The sequence below is a fragment of the Lathamus discolor genome, chromosome 2, assembly GCF_037157495.1.
Source record: "Lathamus discolor isolate bLatDis1 chromosome 2, bLatDis1.hap1, whole genome shotgun sequence".
NCBI classification, from domain to species: domain Eukaryota; kingdom Metazoa; phylum Chordata; class Aves; order Psittaciformes; family Psittacidae; genus Lathamus; species Lathamus discolor.
This window is the reverse complement of record NC_088885.1, coordinates 114,436,979-114,455,014: the sequence shown is the minus strand read 5'-3', so window position 1 is coordinate 114,455,014 and position 18,036 is coordinate 114,436,979.

The window sequence follows — 18,036 nt, the reverse complement described above, 5'->3', positions numbered from 1 at the left end:
AAAAACCTGTAAAAAAAAAAAAATCATTCTGGTACTGATGCATTTCCTACTTCTTGTATCATGTTTAGAAATGGCCTTTAACAAAAAAGGAAGAAGATCTTGATAAGGGGTTTCAGATTCTCCAAAAAAAATTTTACCTGATTTCTAAGTTATTATATTTTTTATTTTGAATGCTCAGATTACTATTTTTTTAAACTTCACTGGAATCTCTAACTTCATGTCTATGAAGAATGAAAAGATTCTAATGTGGACAAACCCCAAAATACACAGATAGACACATAAATATTAATGAATAAATATTTCAAAGAATATTTTTTCCATCAAATTTAATTCACTATATTCTAATATCATATCAGAATGTCACATTTATGGTAGAAGATTAGCACCATCTGAAATTAACATTTAAACAGTAATACAAGACGCAGTTTGCATAATTTTTAAACAAAGAGAAACTCGTATTAACCAAATTAAAAAATCCATTGTCTCAATGAAGGATACTATTTCAGAGCACAATAATTTTTCTGGTAACAAAAAAATAGTGTATAAAAGGATGTGATCAGGAAATGAGGACTATCAATAGAAGAAGTAGTAATAGTTGTAGTAGCAGTAGTAACAGCAGTAGTAGTAGTTTTAATTTATAATTTGATTAGCCAACAGTTACACCTAAAATTCCCACACAGAAAAAAACCCAACCACCGAACAAAATAAAGCACACCAAAAGTGTGACAAAGGAATGAGTAGATTTGCACTAAGTTATGCAAATGAAGCACTGGATAAGTCCTTTATGGAACCATCCCTAAGATTTCTAAGTTACTGATAGTAAAGACTCAGCACCTGTTCCCTAAAGGCTTTTCTGTTCTCTTTTTTCAGCTGGGGCAGACTTGGGAACACCACCAGGCAAACAGCTGTCTGTCAACTCTTAAACACTAAATCTGAGTATCATCACACCAGCTCCTGTCTCATATTCCCCATCTGTCAGGCTCTTGCTTTTCTCCTTTGCTGTGCTGCTCTAAGATATTGCTCCCTCTGTCACACCAGGTATCCTGTGACCAGGTGCATCTGACAAATAGGTCACTTAATGGAAGAGGGATGTGGAGTCTTAACTAGGAGTTTGCTACCTAATAGGAGAGTACAGTCCAAAGATCCTTTGGAGAGGGTCAAGACAGTAATATCCTGGACCCAACAGATAACCTACCCTAAGGTCTACCCCTCATCATATGGCTTGGTGCCAGGTATCAAAGGCTGAGAGAAGAGAAATTAGGATTTATTGAAAGTGTGTGATGCAGTATTTCTCTGAGGATTACTGAAGTGAGTGCTAGGACAACATGCACCCGCAACGTAAGAAGCAGAATGTTTAAATATTTTCATAAAGCAACTTGCAGATTACCAGTTTAACACTTTCAAATACATTTTTTTAAATTGATAATGCTTTTTATTTTGCAGTGTTAGTCCTAATTTTTCCTGTAGAATGTTATAATGTGATTTTCTTTGGTTCTGCTTTTTATACTGAGCCTCTGCCTATACAAAGTACACTACAGAATCAGAACACGTGTTTTTACAATGATCACAACATATAAATCTGGACATTTAAAAACATTTTTGGAGGCAGGAGTTGGGTTCTAAGCCAGTCTCATCACTGAATGTCTGTGAGACTTATTCATGGGTATTCATGTATCTGGGTTACTGTACTTTCGTCAGTATTGTCTGTTTACAACAGAAGCTCTCTAGAAGAATGATTATATCTCTGATTAAATCTCCTTGACCCTAATAGATTCCATCTGGAGGGACTACATGCTTGTGAAATCTCTAGTATAATTGGGAGGACCCTTTGTGTGGGTGCTTTAATGTAGCCTTCTGAAATCTTTAAACATTTCCAAGACAGGTCTCTATTTCATTCACTTTCAAATGAGTTATTCATTTCAGTGAGATTACTTCAAGCCTTGCAGCATCTTTTGCATGACAAAAACTAAGCTAGAAATCCTGATAGGATCCACATCATAAAACAGCATAATGTTTAGTCTAATGATTAGGCTAAGAGCCAGAAGGAGCTGGTTATGCAACTTCAGAGACAACGAGCTCTCACCATTCAGCATCACACTTCTTCCACTGATTTATAGCAATAATTCTCTGATTTTGCAGCCCTTGATTTTGAGTATTGCCATTAAATTTATCTTTAAAGTTGGGCAATTATTCCTATTAGTTTACTGCAAATGGGGTTATTGCATGTGCAGTCTTACTTCTGTGTATCATAGATCATGAATAAAGTATTGACTTCAGAAACACACTATTCTCTTATACACTATACCTCTAAAAGTGGGCTTCTTTTCTTAGAGCACTAAATAACCCAAAAGATACTTAACCCTCCTCAGTTCCTTGAGGGTTTGATTACTCAGTGTATCACAGGAATTATCAAGTTCAAGACAAAAAAATCTAAGAGCAGGGACACCATACAAAGACATCACTGTAACAATATAAAGTTACTAAAAAAGAATTCTTACTCTCTGAACCTGAGCATTTTTCCTGTGATAAATAAATAAAATGAAAACCTGAAATACTTGAAAAGCCTTATTCAGACCCATAATATTTTAACTTGGTTATCTGACAATTACTTTTAAAGAATTCTTTCCTTAAATAGAGTGTTGTGATCCTCAAAAGAATTTTTAATTAAGCACTTCCCACCTGATTTTATTTTTTTCTTATAACTAGCGGGTTGCATTCTATCTGTAACTCAAGTGAGCTCTTCAGATTTAGAAGTGTCAGAATTTAAATCAAGAAGTCATTCATTCCTGTTTTCTTCTCTTCAACAGCACAAATAGGTATTCAGTGTCAATGTATATGGATGAAAAAATCTTCACAGGCAGTAGTGAACACCAGCTGAGCTGAAAGAGCCTGGAATCGCAGTGAAAATCACATCAGTTCAGAACACCTTGGGTCTGCACAGTACAGCTAAGCTCTATACACCTCTGGAGTCCTATCTTCTGGTCATCCAAGCCAAGAACCTTCTCCGAGTGTACCATGATTTGTGCCCAACTCCTTTCTGCAAAGAGAAGGCATGTAAGAACAGAACGGCTGAGGTGTGCTGCTATTAAATGAGTATGCAGCTGTGTCTTGTCTGGGATGTATACCCATTTCAGGTTCTCAGCCTTTCAGAGCCAAAGTCTAGAACCTAAATCACCAGTCCCTGAATTGCTCGTGTTGCTTGTTCATGACACACCTTGATTGTCCTAAGCACATACCAAGGCCTGCTTCAGTCATGTCATCCCCCTGCAAGGGAAGATGTTAGTCAGAATAGAAGACTGTATGAGAGGTTACTAATATTGGAGATTGCAGCCTAATGTAGAAAGAATTGTCATGAGGTGCCCAATCCCTCTTTACCTTGTTTTACTTGTTAAGTTTGACCTGTGAGATTACGATAGTTAAATTTATAAATGTGCATTTGCACATGTTATAAAATATTTGTTTTGATCAATGTTTGATAATATTGAAAACCAATGACTGACCATGATACTGTAGCCTCATTGCCTCTATGTCCAGTCAGATGCTACCAGCTGCTCTGACTGCTGTCAAATACCAGCTGGGTTTCACTGGTGTCTTCAGTAACTACCTTTCAGAAATCTCTAATAAAGCAGTACAATTAGTTCTGTATAGTACTACCATACTTTAAAAATTTTGGGAATCATTGCTTTGATATTTTTGTCTTGACAACCAGAACCATCTATTTCTATCTCATAAACCAGTCATCAAAAGTGATACCTGTGTAAATGTTTTCTTAAAATCTAAAAAATATTGAAGGAATTGTTCTTGATATGATTCTTTTGTATGACTACAGGAATAAATGGGGTCATTACCCCACTAAGAAATATTTCAAATATTGTTCAAGTAACATTTACAATACACACATAAACACACATATATAAATACATTTTCCTACTATACACATATATATGTAGTATGTATATACACACACACAGACAATCTGGTTTTGCAGAAAACATCTGTTACTGACTATGGTTTGACTTTCTTCCACAAGGCATTAAGTTCCTTTATCATAACCATCTGTCATTTTTGCCATGTACACTAAATTAATTATAGAATTTTTAACAGCTCATTGAAAGCAAACCGCAAACAAAATTACGATCTGGTAAGAGCAGTTTATGAATAATATGTGTATTCTTACTGAGAGGACAGTAGCCACTGTTAAGGTTCAGTCATTCAGCTCGTCTCTGAACTTTTAGAGATATAGTATTAAAGTCCTGAAATGGAAAGAAGTTCATGCTGCTATAAGCAAACCCCAGATCATTCAGAACTGCAGAACTGCACACAAATCAATGTTAAGGGAAAATAAATTTTATCTTTAAATTCCATTTCTTCATGCAACAGTGGGAGATCAAGCATTTGAATGGTGCTCTGAAGACAAATTAACAAGTAGGAACAATCGTCAGAGTCAATAAAAATATGCCGTTCACATTTGCTGATGTAGAGCCTTGGATTAGCTTTAAACTTCCTTTTTCAGAACAGGCACAGGAGGCTTGCTTTTAGGAAGCTTTCTTATCTCAAACCTCTGTATGTTTTAGGATGGTTTTAAGTCTTTTTATAATGTCCATCAATGCTATAATACTGGAGGAAAGCAGCATATTTGCCCCTGTACTACACTTTCTCATTCCAGTTTTATGCAGGACAAAAAGGCAGCAAATTAATAACTTGTGACCCTCTCTTCCATGTGTGCACATTCTTGACTAATCTGTGTAATAAATATTACAAATGGTCAAGCTATTTTGTTAAGAAAGAAGGTATATCATTCTACTCTATTTCTGAGAGAATACACAGTGGAAATATTTAGGTAAGTGCTTGCCAAAAGTCAGGGTTGAACAGTCTAACTCATTATACTAATTGTGTTCTTTATTCCTTTGTTTTTATAGTCTGTACCAATTACAGAGACATTAGTAAGATTAGCTGTCCCCAGTTGTGCCAATTATGCAAGAGTACATCCTGATTTTTTTATATGAATATTGTTTCAGTTGAAAAATATATCTAATGGTTGTTACCCTTCCACTTTTCAAAGCATAGCCTCTAACAAACTATAAACATGTGGTTGGGCTACTTTATGTCTTCATTTGCTCTCTTATAAAAGCTCTTCAACTTCCCACAAATCGCTAAACAATTACTTAGCTTATCATCTGCAAAGCACATTATAATTTCATCACTTTCAATCTGACTTTTTTCTGAAGACCATGGGTTCTTTTGATCTTTGAGATAAAAGTAAAATTCTCAGTAAGTATGCTTTTACTGGCATCTTTCCAGCTTTCCTTTCTTGTTCTCTATAACCAAACAACTGCATCTCAACATGTTAAAATACAGATCTGTCATTATTTTAAGTACTTAGTCCCATTTGCTCTTAATTATTACACATTTAAACTGGAAATTCTTCATTTCTAAAGATGATACATGCTTGCATATATTCTAATTAGGCAAACTAAATTCATTTTGACTACATAATAAAGTAAACCAAACAAAAAGAAAACTAACATAGGAAATAGATGCACAGAAAAAGCTACTTTATGAGTACATCAAGAACTTTTAATTTAATACTAGAAAGTCAAGAAATGTCATAATTGAAGTTGCCTATTCAACAAATGAGTTATGATAGTCTTTAATTGCATGACCTTATGGTACTTTTTGTGCAACAGCGGGAAACACATGCCTTGAATATATTACTCGGTTTCATCTTTAGAAAACACCTGATGTTGTTTATTTGATAATTCAAGCATACTTTGTTGGAAAAAAAATGATTGTGTGAGCATGTACTTAAAAATTCTATCGTGAAGTGTACCACAAAAGTACAATCCTAATTTAAACAATTCCTCTTTTGAATGATTTCATAACCCTGAGATCTGACATTAGCAGTTTTATTCTAGTATGTACTGTCTTTATTTGACACTCTGCTTTTCAAGACTGGTATAAAATTCTGTCATGTAAAGTTCTATATGGATTACAGGAATAGTGTGAACTCTAAGAAGTGATGGCATACAAGGGTGTCATTGTGCAGGACATTGTGCTTGTATTGGCTGGGATAGAGTTAATATTCTTTCTAGTAGCTGGTGCAGTGCTGTGTTTTGGCTTTAATATGAGATAAATGCTGATAACACACCAATGTTTTTGTTGTTGCTAAGTAGTTCTTACCCTAATCAAGGACTTTTCAGTCTCTCATGCTCTGCCAGTGAGAATGGGCACAAGAAGAACAGAGGGAGCAGAGACAGGACACCTGACCCAAACCAGCCAAAGGGATATTCCATATCATATGTCCTGTGTTCAGCAGTAGCAGACATTTTTCTCCTTAGTAGCTGGTGCAGCACTGTGGTTTTGACTTTCAGCCTGGGAACAGTACTGATAACACCAATGGTTTTAGTTGTTGCTAAGTAATGTTTACTCTGACCAAGGACTTTCTGAGACTCATGCTCTACCAGGGAGGAGGGAAAGCCGGGAGGAACCGGAGACAGGACACCTGACCCAAACTAGCCAAAGAGGTATTCCATACCACAGCATGTCATGCCCAGGATGTAAACTGGGGGCAGTTACCCAGAAGGGCTAGATAGCTGCTCAGGTCGGGCTGGGTATTGGTTAATGGGTAGTGAGTGGTTGTATTCTCTTCCCTTGTTATTTCTTTTATCATTATTATTATTGGTGGCAGCAGCAGTGGTTTATGTTATACCTTAGTTACTGGAGTGTTCTTGTCTCAACCTGTGGGAGTTACATTCTTTGGATTCCCCTCCCCAACCCTCCGGGAGTCGGTGGGGGGAAGAAAGGGGGGAGTGAGCTAGCAGCTGTGTGGTTCTGAGTTACTGGCGGGGCTTAAACCATGACACCACAGTATGTCATGCTCATTATATAAACTGGGAGAAGTTGGCCAGGAGGGGCTGATTACTGTTTAGGCACAGTCTGGGCATCATTCAGCAGATGGTGAGCACTTGTATTGTACATCTTTTTTTTTTTTTCCATCAGTCAGCAGGGTTTATTCCTTCCCCCAACCCCTGCTTTTTAAAATTATTTTTATTATTGTTGTATTATTATTGTTATTATATTTGTTTTATTTCAATTATTAAACTGTTCTGAACCCATGTGGTTTTTACATATTTTTCAATTCTGCTCACCATCCCACTTGAAGGGGTGCAGAGTGAGCAAGCTGCTGCACAGTACTCAGTTGCTGGCTGGGCTTAAAACACAACAGACATGACCAGATTTAGCCAGGTGTCAGAAATGTTTGCTCAATAAAGAGGAATTCCAGTGGATTTTCTTACACTCTTTTCTTATAGTAACTTTATCAGCACTTAAAAGCCAAGTTCTCTTACTGGTCTAGTCATTCTAGTTCTTAATGCTTACTCAGCAATCTTAAGAGACTGACTTAGCTGCTCCACCTGAAACTCCTGACTGGTCCACTGTGCTATCCTGTGCAGCCCCATTGGCTTCATGGACGTGTTCACATCCAGGACTGATACTGGCGGGAGTTCTCTTGGGCTGTCCACATTTATTCCAGGAAGCAGGTTTGTGAGATTTACAGCACCTCATCTCCACCTTTCAGCTTCTTTGAGTAGATGGCTCTGGTTTATCTGCAAAGAAAGTCAGCACCCAATGACATTCAAAAGGTCTCCAGTGTGAGCAGCTCACCCAGACCTTTGCATTTTCTGCACTGCCTCTGCTGTTACAAGAGACTCTCTAAAGAAGATGACACACAAATCCACAACAGAGGTCAGAATATTTTCAGTACTTCTCCCAGTGGTTTGCCTTTCGTGTAACTGCTTTCATCTGGAGCCTGTGGTCTGACATTGCCCTTGAGCCCTGTAACCACAGATGCTGAGAGATTCAAATTTGCCAGGAAACACTGGTCAAATGCAGTATACTGTGCTAGTCAGCATCATATACCAATGCTATAGCTTGTATGCCAGAAACCACTGAAACCCACGGCAGCTGCTGTACAGTCCTGAGCAGTACCTTCCCAAGCCCAGACTCTCGTTGCTGGTAAGTACTGAACAGCCCAGATGTGCTAAATATTAGTAACAGCCCACACCTACACTGTGGTTCACTTCTCCCTCACAAGAATTACAAGTAGAGAATGGTCTTATGAAAAGCAGGAAGAAAACTCCTTCTAAACTGTACAGGCACTGCTGCCAAAACCCCAGCCCTGTGCTAACAACGCTAATGCCAGCAATCCTGTGCTAGCAGTGCTGCTAATACAAGTTAGGCAGAGTCCTGAGGTGACATCCAGGTGTACCTCATGCAGATATGCCAGGGAGAGCTCATGACGAGATACCACGATGATTTCTGTGCTAATAGTGTGGCTGAGTGTACCCCCTATGAGATGAAGTGGGAGCATGCAAGGGTGCACTGGGGCACTCCTGCTGTAGTGAGGCCTTTCAGGAATAGCTAAACACCACTGCAGGGCTTGAAGGGGAGTGGGTGTGGGATGCCTGGGTTTGCATGTCTGTATCATCCTCCTGTTCCCCTCCTTCTGGCCTCCAACTCAGCTGTCCTGCAGTGATGGTACAGGTGTAGCTGGGTGAGCACTGAACACCATAGGAGGCTCAGGCAGGAACAGGAAGGCTGAAATTTCAACAGGCTTTAGAACATAAAAGACAGCCAAAATCTAGACTAAACATTTTCTGAAATGCAAAACTCTCTTCTCTAACTATTACAGGCGAAAGAGACTCTAGGCTGAAAGAGGGCACCTCCAAGGAAGTTGAAAACCTGACTGGCTCCATCTGTGTTGTGCAAGACTGAAAAGAACCCTCTTGCAGATAAAGACAGTCACAGTACAGTCGTGTGCATATGGAGCATATAGTCAGATATAAAAGCCAGTGGGAATGGAGCCTTTTAACCAGCAGGTCATTACCTGTGCACATAACTAATATAATCTGCATTAACTGTATATTAATAGAACCCATGTCAGTGGGTTGTTGTTACCAAAAATTTGCATTTTTAACTGAGAGGTAAGTAGTGAAGGTCTTCACCTAGAGCTGATTTCATATTTCATGTTCTATTTATTCATAATTCTGCTGAGAAATATACTGCATAATGACTTTACATTTCACTCTCAGAGAAATATATTACGAGGCTACACACTGACATTTGTACAATTTTACACCACATGGAACATACGGAATAGACTAGGGAAATTAGTCTCAGATTTATAAACAAAACTTCTTACACAAGTGACTCATTTGAGTTGAATGTGGATGGCCCTTAATGGGAACACATATATTTATGCTAAATAACCTGTAATACCAACTGAGGTGGCACAATTCTCCCCGCCATTAAGAAGATTGATTTTGCCTTGAAGTGCCTCTACTCAACAGAAGTACACTTCAGGTAAGTTGGAAAAGTTATCAAGCGTGTTGTGTAAATGAGCAGTAGAGATTCTGGAGATGGAGGAAAACTGCATCGTGTCATTGAAAAACATTTTCTGTTCCCTAAGATGCTAAACATTCATCCATTAAATATATATATAAAAATACCATGTAACTCAGATAACTAGATGTTGCTTATAAACTATCTAACTATTAAGGCATGGAAGAACACTGAAGTTGGGGGAAAAAAAAAAAAAGCAAACCCCAGAAATACTGAAATTTAACTTTTCATGTCATAAAGAATAGAAGCTATTTAATGACATGTATAGGCCACCATAAGACATGATTAATTCTGGTAAATTGCTAGCCATACACCACTGTAAACCTAGTGTAGGATCAGATTAAGTTTAGATTAAATGTAAGGGTAGCTGTCAATATGGAGGAGCTTGGAAGATTTTTTTTATTAATAAAATGCCTCAATAAATATGGCAAATCTGACATAATTTTCGGAGTTGTTTTCGAAACATTGTAGTGTAGTTACAAACAAGACACCTAATCATGCAACCACAGGAAGAGAAGGCAGAAAAAGAAAGAAAGAAAGAAGGAATATTGTACTATTTGTTTTGAATTTATATATTTAAGTTATTGGATTGTAGTTCTTGTAACCAGCTCCTCCTATGTCTAATATTGTCTTTCTGAAATCTTTTGTGAAATCAAAGGCAGCTGAAGTGTAGATACCCAGAGGAACAAGATATATATTTATACATACTTACAAAACACATCTTTGCTGTATAAGTATATTCCATATGGCTGAATTACGCATTTCAGTATGAAGTTATCAGCACTTTGATTCATTAAACTGTAAGGATATCTCTGTTAAGAAGTATGTCTGAAATTTCATTTATTTATTTATTTACTTTTACCCTATAATGTGTGCATATATTAAAATGCTAATTTTATCTCCCTACCTTGTTTAATTTAGGCTCATGAAGTGCTGGGTGAGAAGGGAGGAGCAATTGAAGAGGTAACAACCATGCTCAGACATAATGTTGTTTACATAAAACAGTGTCATCTACTCTTTCAGAAAACAGTCTGCTCTTCTAGCGAGTAACACTATAATTTTTTTTCCTTTGTTTTAATGTTTAAAAATTGTTTTAACTTATGCCAAAACTAATTAGTAGGATAATAAAATACTCCACAGGTTTGTTACATTCTAAGAGACCAAATAATTTCTGTGGAGGCACTTTTTAGTTTTCCTGAGACACACAAACTATGTTCCAGTATGCCCTGGTTTCAGCTGTAACAGTTATTTTTCTTCCTAGTAGCTGGTACAGTGCTGTGTTTTCACGTTAGTCCGAGAATAATGCTGATAAAACTCTGATGTTTTAGTTGTTGCTAATTAATGCTTACCCTGATCAAGGACTTTTCAATCTCTCATGCTTTGCCAGAGAAGGGGCACAAGAAGCCGGAAGGGAATAGAGAAAGGACACCTGAACCGAACTAGCCAAACCACAGCACATCATGCACAGTATATAATCTGAGGGAGTTATCCAGAAGGCCCAGATCACTGCTTGGGGCAAGCTCGGTATCAGTCAGTGAAGGATGCACAATTTCATTGTGCATCACTTGTGTTTTCTGAGCTTTCATTTCTTCTCTTGTTGTTGCTTCTTCTTATTATTATTATTGATATTCTTTCCATTATCACTATATTTTATTTTATTTTGGTTATTAATCTGTTCTTATCTCAACCTGTGGGGTTTACATTCGTTCAGTTCTCCTCCCCATCCCGCCCTGCACTGAGGGTGAGAGAGCAACTGCATGGTTCTGAGTTACTAGCTGGGTCTAAACCATGACAATGGAAAAACAAATTCCTCTTGATTGTTTTTCCAAGTATTCCCATGGAATGAAAATGGATTAGGGGGTGAGGTCAAGGATCGGGAAACTTGAAGTAATCACAGAAATGTCTAACACAAAAATAAAAATCTACTGTCCTAGGCCAGTTAATAAAAACCCTATTAATTGTTGAAGATAGACTATAAAGTCTACCTGTTATTAGACAGATCTTGAAACTGTATCTAAGTCATGACTTTCTCCATAAACTATTTATCGTGTATTGAAGGGGATGATCATTAGTTCCAGCACAGATACTGAATTTACTTATTCTTTTGAAATGTGAATGGCAGAAGAAGAAAGATCCTCTAAGCGACCAGAAAGCAAACTATTATCAGGTGTTGAAGCTCAGTTCTCAAACTTTGGAATGTGAATATTAATAATAATACCAATTATAGTAATAATGAAACAATTTCATAATGTGTCATGCAGCTTTTGAATGGTGGTGTAATGTGTTATTTGTGCTAATGTCTGTAAAATATTGACTGCTAGTCATTATAGTGTCGTTGGCAAGTCCAATTAAGACACAGAGATATAACACAAGGGCAACAGCTCCTTAATCAGAAATGGGGACCCTTTATATAAGGCGAAAAATAAATGTACCAGAATGACAAACAATTTTTTTTTTTTAATCCTGGTTAATTGTATTAAATGCAAACAATCTGTTCTAGACACAGAGGTCTTCTTTTTTATATATTTATGTATTTGTTTATTTAAATCAAAGTGTGCCTCTTGACCTAAACCATACCTACATGCATGCAGACTGCAAGTTTCACATGCAATAAATTTTCATTTTTTAGGTAAAGGGTAAATTAGCCAGGAAATAGTCAAGAATTCCCTGCACAATACCACTGTTCTCCTCTGCACCTCTTTGCTGAAGCACACACCAGAGCTGTGGCCTTTTGGAACTATTCATAGAATCATAGAATAGTTAGGGTTGGAAAGGACCTTAAGATCATCTAGTTCCAACCCCCCTGCCGTGTGCAGGGACACCTCACACTTTTCAAAGAACTGTTCACAGAATTGAACCTGTATGTAACCCTGTCAGTCATATAAGTAGCTGCCTGACATCTTCAATATGGGAATACCATAGAATACTTCCTCTCATCTTCTAAGGTGATTTCTCACATTTTTACATGAACAAGACAAGATACGTCAGTATAAGTAAGATCCTTTCATCATGTAAACTTCATCTTGTACATTTCTTTAGAGTATTTCAGATATTAATAAGTCTTCAGAGCCCAGTAGAGCATTGCATTAAAGCCTTCTGAGCAAACCGTCATGTCTACTCAGTGAGCTGGGTGCTGAGCATATATTTTCCAAAACAGCACAGCAGAATCAGCACAGTTCTATGTTGCACCTAAATAGCTGCCCATTACCAGGGCTTATTAGCTCCGAGCAGTCTCAGGCCATCCACATATTTATACATCTTCAAGCTCTGGAGTTTAAATATCTTCTGCTAGCCTGGAGACCTCTGCGCTGCAACCTGCTGTGGAGAGTAAATGCACCAATCTCTGTGTGTATGGCCACAGAGCTCTTATACAGACTGCAGAGCTCAAAACATAGAAGCACCTCAACCCTTCCAACCTTATTTCCCCTGCCAACGACAAGCAATTTAAAGAGCTCCATGATTATTTAACTCCAAAGACTCAGGTTAGCAAGTTACTGGTCCTCAAGTTACCTGCAAGACAGCCAGTATTTTACAGTGTATGTTGGAAGCACTATCAATGTTGAGATCTACACATGGAGATGGTAATTTGCTAGACTATTATAACGTCCTCTCCCTGTGAAACATCATTTCTCTATACACTGAGGCAATGTTTAATAAAAATGTGCAAATATCTACCATAAGCAGCTCTACACTGATGGCATCTACAGGAAATTCTACTTTTAATAATTATCCTGTATATAAATGTTAGTTCTGAAGCTCTACTTAGCATCAGACCTTTGGTCCTCTCACAATTTTTCTTCTATATCCATAAAATATGGATCTAATATAAAATGCATTAGAGAAGTCACATCTCCTAACTCTATATGTCTGACTTTTACTAATAAGTTTAAACTTTTTTACCCTTAGCTCTTTTGGTTCAGCTTTTAGAAGATAACATGGTGTACTTACTGTTATCATTGCTTAGTGTGAACAACTTACTCTGCAATTTCAAAAGCAGCTATAGAACATGCCAATTAATGTGCACATTTTATGTCTATATATTTCTGGGTCCTTCTAGCTGATTTATTCAGGTTGCACTCTGCATATCTTCAGGGAAGTTGCTCTTCAATGAAGACATGTACTTTGATGCTCTAAATAACTGCAGTGCAAAGGATGTACATTAACAAACAAGGAGCTTTGATACACACTTGCCAGATGTGCAAGTATTTTCAAACAGAACTGCTGCACTTTTACTCCTTGTTAGAAAATTATCTCAGAAATCTGCACTAGTATGTGTTAAAGAAATATAGCACCTTTCATTCAGCATTCATTTTTTTTTTCTGTATCCATGCAGTTAAGACTGGACAGATACTGAAGTATTCAACTTCTCTTACTGCCTGAGTAGTTTTACAAATACATAACCTTGACACAAAAGCAGTACATTATTTTTCTTCCTGAAAGCACTGCCTCTGAACGATATCACTTTCAGGAATAATGTAAAGAGAATGAGAAATATGTTCTGATTCAACTACCAGCTCTAATTCAGCTTTCTAGGGGAATTGCTTTGATACAACATTAGTATGGCACTGTAGTGCTGAGCCCAAGTCCCCTTACTGATAACACTAGACTATTACTGTGGTAAGCTGGTATTCAGTTTTGCTCAAAAACAGCATAATGAAATCTAAATATTGGTAGGCAATATAGACAACATGAATGCTGATGAGTAGAAGTAAAGACTGCAAACTATTTCTCAGTAAAAGATGAATATGTAAGACTGCATTTACAATTCTTTCAAAACTAGAATTGAACAAATTAAGGGAATTCCTAAAAATTTATTCGAGAAACATAAATCCAATGTTCAAAGCCCCTATTGTACCATATTGTCTGAGAATATAATAGAAAAACATGCACAAAAGTGTGAAAAGTATTGGTGCCCAGGTTATCTTGCCTTCCATTTTAGCAGTTCTAGGAAAAAGTGCAGCCAGAATGTCCTGGTTTTGGTTGGGATAGAGTTAATTTTCTTCCTAGTAGCTAGTGTTTTGCAAAACTGTGTTTTGCCTGAGAATATTGTTGGTAACTCACCTATGTTTCAGTTCTTGCTAAGTAATGATTATCCTGATCAAGGTCTTTCTAATCTCTCATGCTCTGCCAGTGAAGAGTGACACAAGAAGCCGTGAGGAAACAGAGACAAGACACATGATCCAAACTAGCCAAAGGGATATTCTATACCACAGAGCATCATGCTCAGTATATAAATTAGGGGGAGTCAGCCAGAATGGGCTGATTGCTGCTCAGGGACATATATGCAAACCAACTTCTGACTTCATGGCTAGTGCTGTTGTCAGAAGTTTGGCTTTTATGATAAAAGGACATTATTTGATGACTATAGCCTATTAGGAACCTGCTTTGCAATATCTTGATTAGTAATAGTCTTGGATACCCTGTAGAGTTTGAGTTCCAGCTGAGCATGCTGAAGGTTTAGATTTTAGAAGAGTGAACTTCAGCTCGCTCACAGCTCAGCTGGGAAGGATTCCATGGGAAGCTTCCATGGCAGATAAAGGAGTAGCAAGTGCTGGGAGATTTTCAAGAACACTTTCCTGGAAGCACAAAAACAGTTCAGATGCTTTAGAGGTAAGGGAAATACGTAAATCAAGAGACCCCTTGGTTTATCTGCAAGCTTCCGAGTCTGTTCGAAAACAAAAGAAAAGCATAACAGAGATGGAAAAGCAGACGAACACCTATTGAGAATTACATGGGCATTTCCAGGGTGGGCAAAGACACAGTTAGAAAAGCAAAAGCTGGAACTGAAATTGCCTAGAAATGTAAAAACTACAAGAAAGGGGTCTTCATGTATGCAGACAACAAGAAGAAACATGGAAAATACTGGCCTGCTTTTCAGCAGGGGAGGTGATTGAGTCACCAGTAATGCTGAAAAGAAAAAGTATGGTCTAGACAAGTGGTCTGCATGGTGGGTGGGGAACTACCTGAGCACTCACACCCAGAGGGTCGTGATAAATAGGTCCTCCAACTAGCAACCTGTCACTACTGGGGTCCCCCAAGGATCGATATTGGGCCAAACACTGTTTAACATCTTCAAAAATTATCTGGAAGACAAGATTAAGCGTACCCTGACAAATGATATCAAACTGAGTGGTCCCGCAGGGGAAAAAGAGTACTAGGACTGGCTCCCTGAAATGCCTGTACACCAATGCACGCAGCATGGGGAATAAACAGGAGGAGTTAGAAGTCTGTGTGCGGGCTAAAGGTTATGATCTAGTGGCGATTACAGAGACATGGTGGGACAGTTCACATGACTGGAATGTGGTCATGGATGGCTATGTCCTTTTTAGGAAAGATAGGTCAGCAAAGCGAGGTGGTGGAGTTGCTCTTTACGTGAGAGAGCAACTAGAATGTATTGAGTTCTGTCCGGGGTCGGATGAGGAGCAAGTGGAATGTCTGTGGGTACGAATCAAGGGGCTGACTGGCACGGGTGATACAGTTGTGGGGGTCTATTACAGACCTCCTGATCAGGACGAAGGAGTTGATGAGGCTTTCTACAGGCAACTGGAAGTAGCCTCGCGACTACATGCCTTAGTCGTCGTGGGGGACTTTAATTACCCCGATATTTGCTGGAAGACTCACACAGCCAGTCATTCACAGTCTAGGAGGTTCCTCGAGTGCATTGATGATAATTTCTTAATGCAAATGGTGGACGTACCAACTAGGGGAGCAGCGCTGCTAGATTTAGTACTCGCCAACAAGGAGGGTTTGGTCGAAGTGGTGACGGTCAATGGCAGCCTTGGCTGCAGTGACCATGAGATGGTGGAGTTTAGGATCCTGTGTGGGAGGAATAGAATACCTAGTAAAGCCACAGTTCTGGATTTCCGAAGGGCCAACTTTGGCCTCTTCAGTCAACTGTTAAGGGAAGTCTCATGGGAAAGTGTACTAGGCGGTAAAGGGGCTCAAGATAGTTGGGTAGCATTCAAGGACCGCTTCTTCCAAGCTCAGGATCGGAGCGTCCCAATGAGTAGGAAGTCAAGTAAGGGATCTAGGAGACCGGCGTGGTTAAACAAGGAGCTGCTGGGCAAACTCAAGTGGAAAAGGAGAATCTATGGATTATGGAAGGAGGGGCTGGCCGCTTGGGAGGAATATAGGACAGTTGTTAGAGGATGTAGGGAGGCAATTAGGACAGCTAAGGCCTCCTTGGAACTCAATCTTGCTAGTCGGGTTAAAGACAATAGAAAGGGCTTCTTCAAATACATAGCAAATAAAACTAAAACAAGAGGCAATATAGGCCCACTGCTGAACGAAGTGGGTACCCTGGAGACAGAGGATATAAAGAAGGCAGAGGTGCTGAATGCCTTCTTTGCCTCTGTCTTTACTCCTGCAGACTCTCCCCGAGGGCCCCGGATTTCTATAGCCCCAGAAGGAGTCAGGACAAAGGAGGAGTTTGCTTTGGTAGATGAGGATTGGGTTAGGGATCAGCTATGCAAACTGGACATCTGTAAATCGATGGGTCCGGATGGAATGCACCCACGGGTGCTGAGGGAGCTGGCGGAGGTCATTGCTAGGCCACTTTCCATCATCTTTGGTAAGTCGTGGGAAATGGGCGAGGTGCCTGAGGATTGGCGGATGGCAAAGGTCACACCAATCTATAAGAAGGGCAAGAAGGAGGACCCGGGTAATTATAGACCGGTCAGCCTTACCTCCATCCCTGGAAAGATGATGGAACAACTTATTCTTGACTCCATCACTAGGCATATCAAGGATGAGGGGGTCATTAAGAACAGCCAACATGGTTTTATGAGGGGGAAGTCATGTATGACCAACCTTATAGCCTTCTATGAGGAAGTGACTAGGTGGAGGGATGATGGTAGAGCGGTAGATGTGGTTTTTCTTGATTTCAGTAAGGCATTTGATACTGTCTCCCACAGCATCCTCATAGATAAGCTGAGGAAGTGTGGGCTTGACGATCAAGTAGTGAGGTGGACCGAGAACTGGTTGAAAGGAAGAAGGCAGAGAGTTGTGGTCAATGGCGCAGAATCTAGCTGGAGGTCTGTGACTAGTGGAGTTCCTCAGGGGTCGGTGCTGGGACCGGTGCTGTTTAATATTTTCATCAATGACCTGGATGAGGGAACTGAGTGCACCCTCAGCAAGTTTGCTGATGACACAAAACTGGGAGGAGTGGCTGACACACCAGAGGACTGTGCTGCCATTCAGCGAGACCTGGACAGGCTGGAGAGTTGGGCGGGGAGAAACTGGATGAAATTTAACAAGGGCAAGTGTAGAGTCTTGCATCTGGGGAAGAACAACCCCATGTACCAGTACAGGTTGGGGGGTGACCTGCTGGAAAGTAGTGAAGGGGAAAGGGACCTGGGGGTCCTGGTGGATAGGAGGATGACCATGAGCCAGCAATGTGCTCTTGTGGCCAAGAAGGCAAATGGCATCTTAGGGTGCATTAGAAAGGGAGTGGTTAGTAGGTCAAGAGAGGTTCTCCTCCCCCTCTACTCAGCCTTGGTGAGGCCGCATCTGGAATATTGCGTCCAGTTCTGGGCCCCTCTGTTCAAGAAGGACAGGGAATTGCTTGAAGGAGTCCAGCGCAGAGCCACAAAGATGATTAAGGGAGTGGAACATCTCCCTTATGAGGAGAGGCTGAGG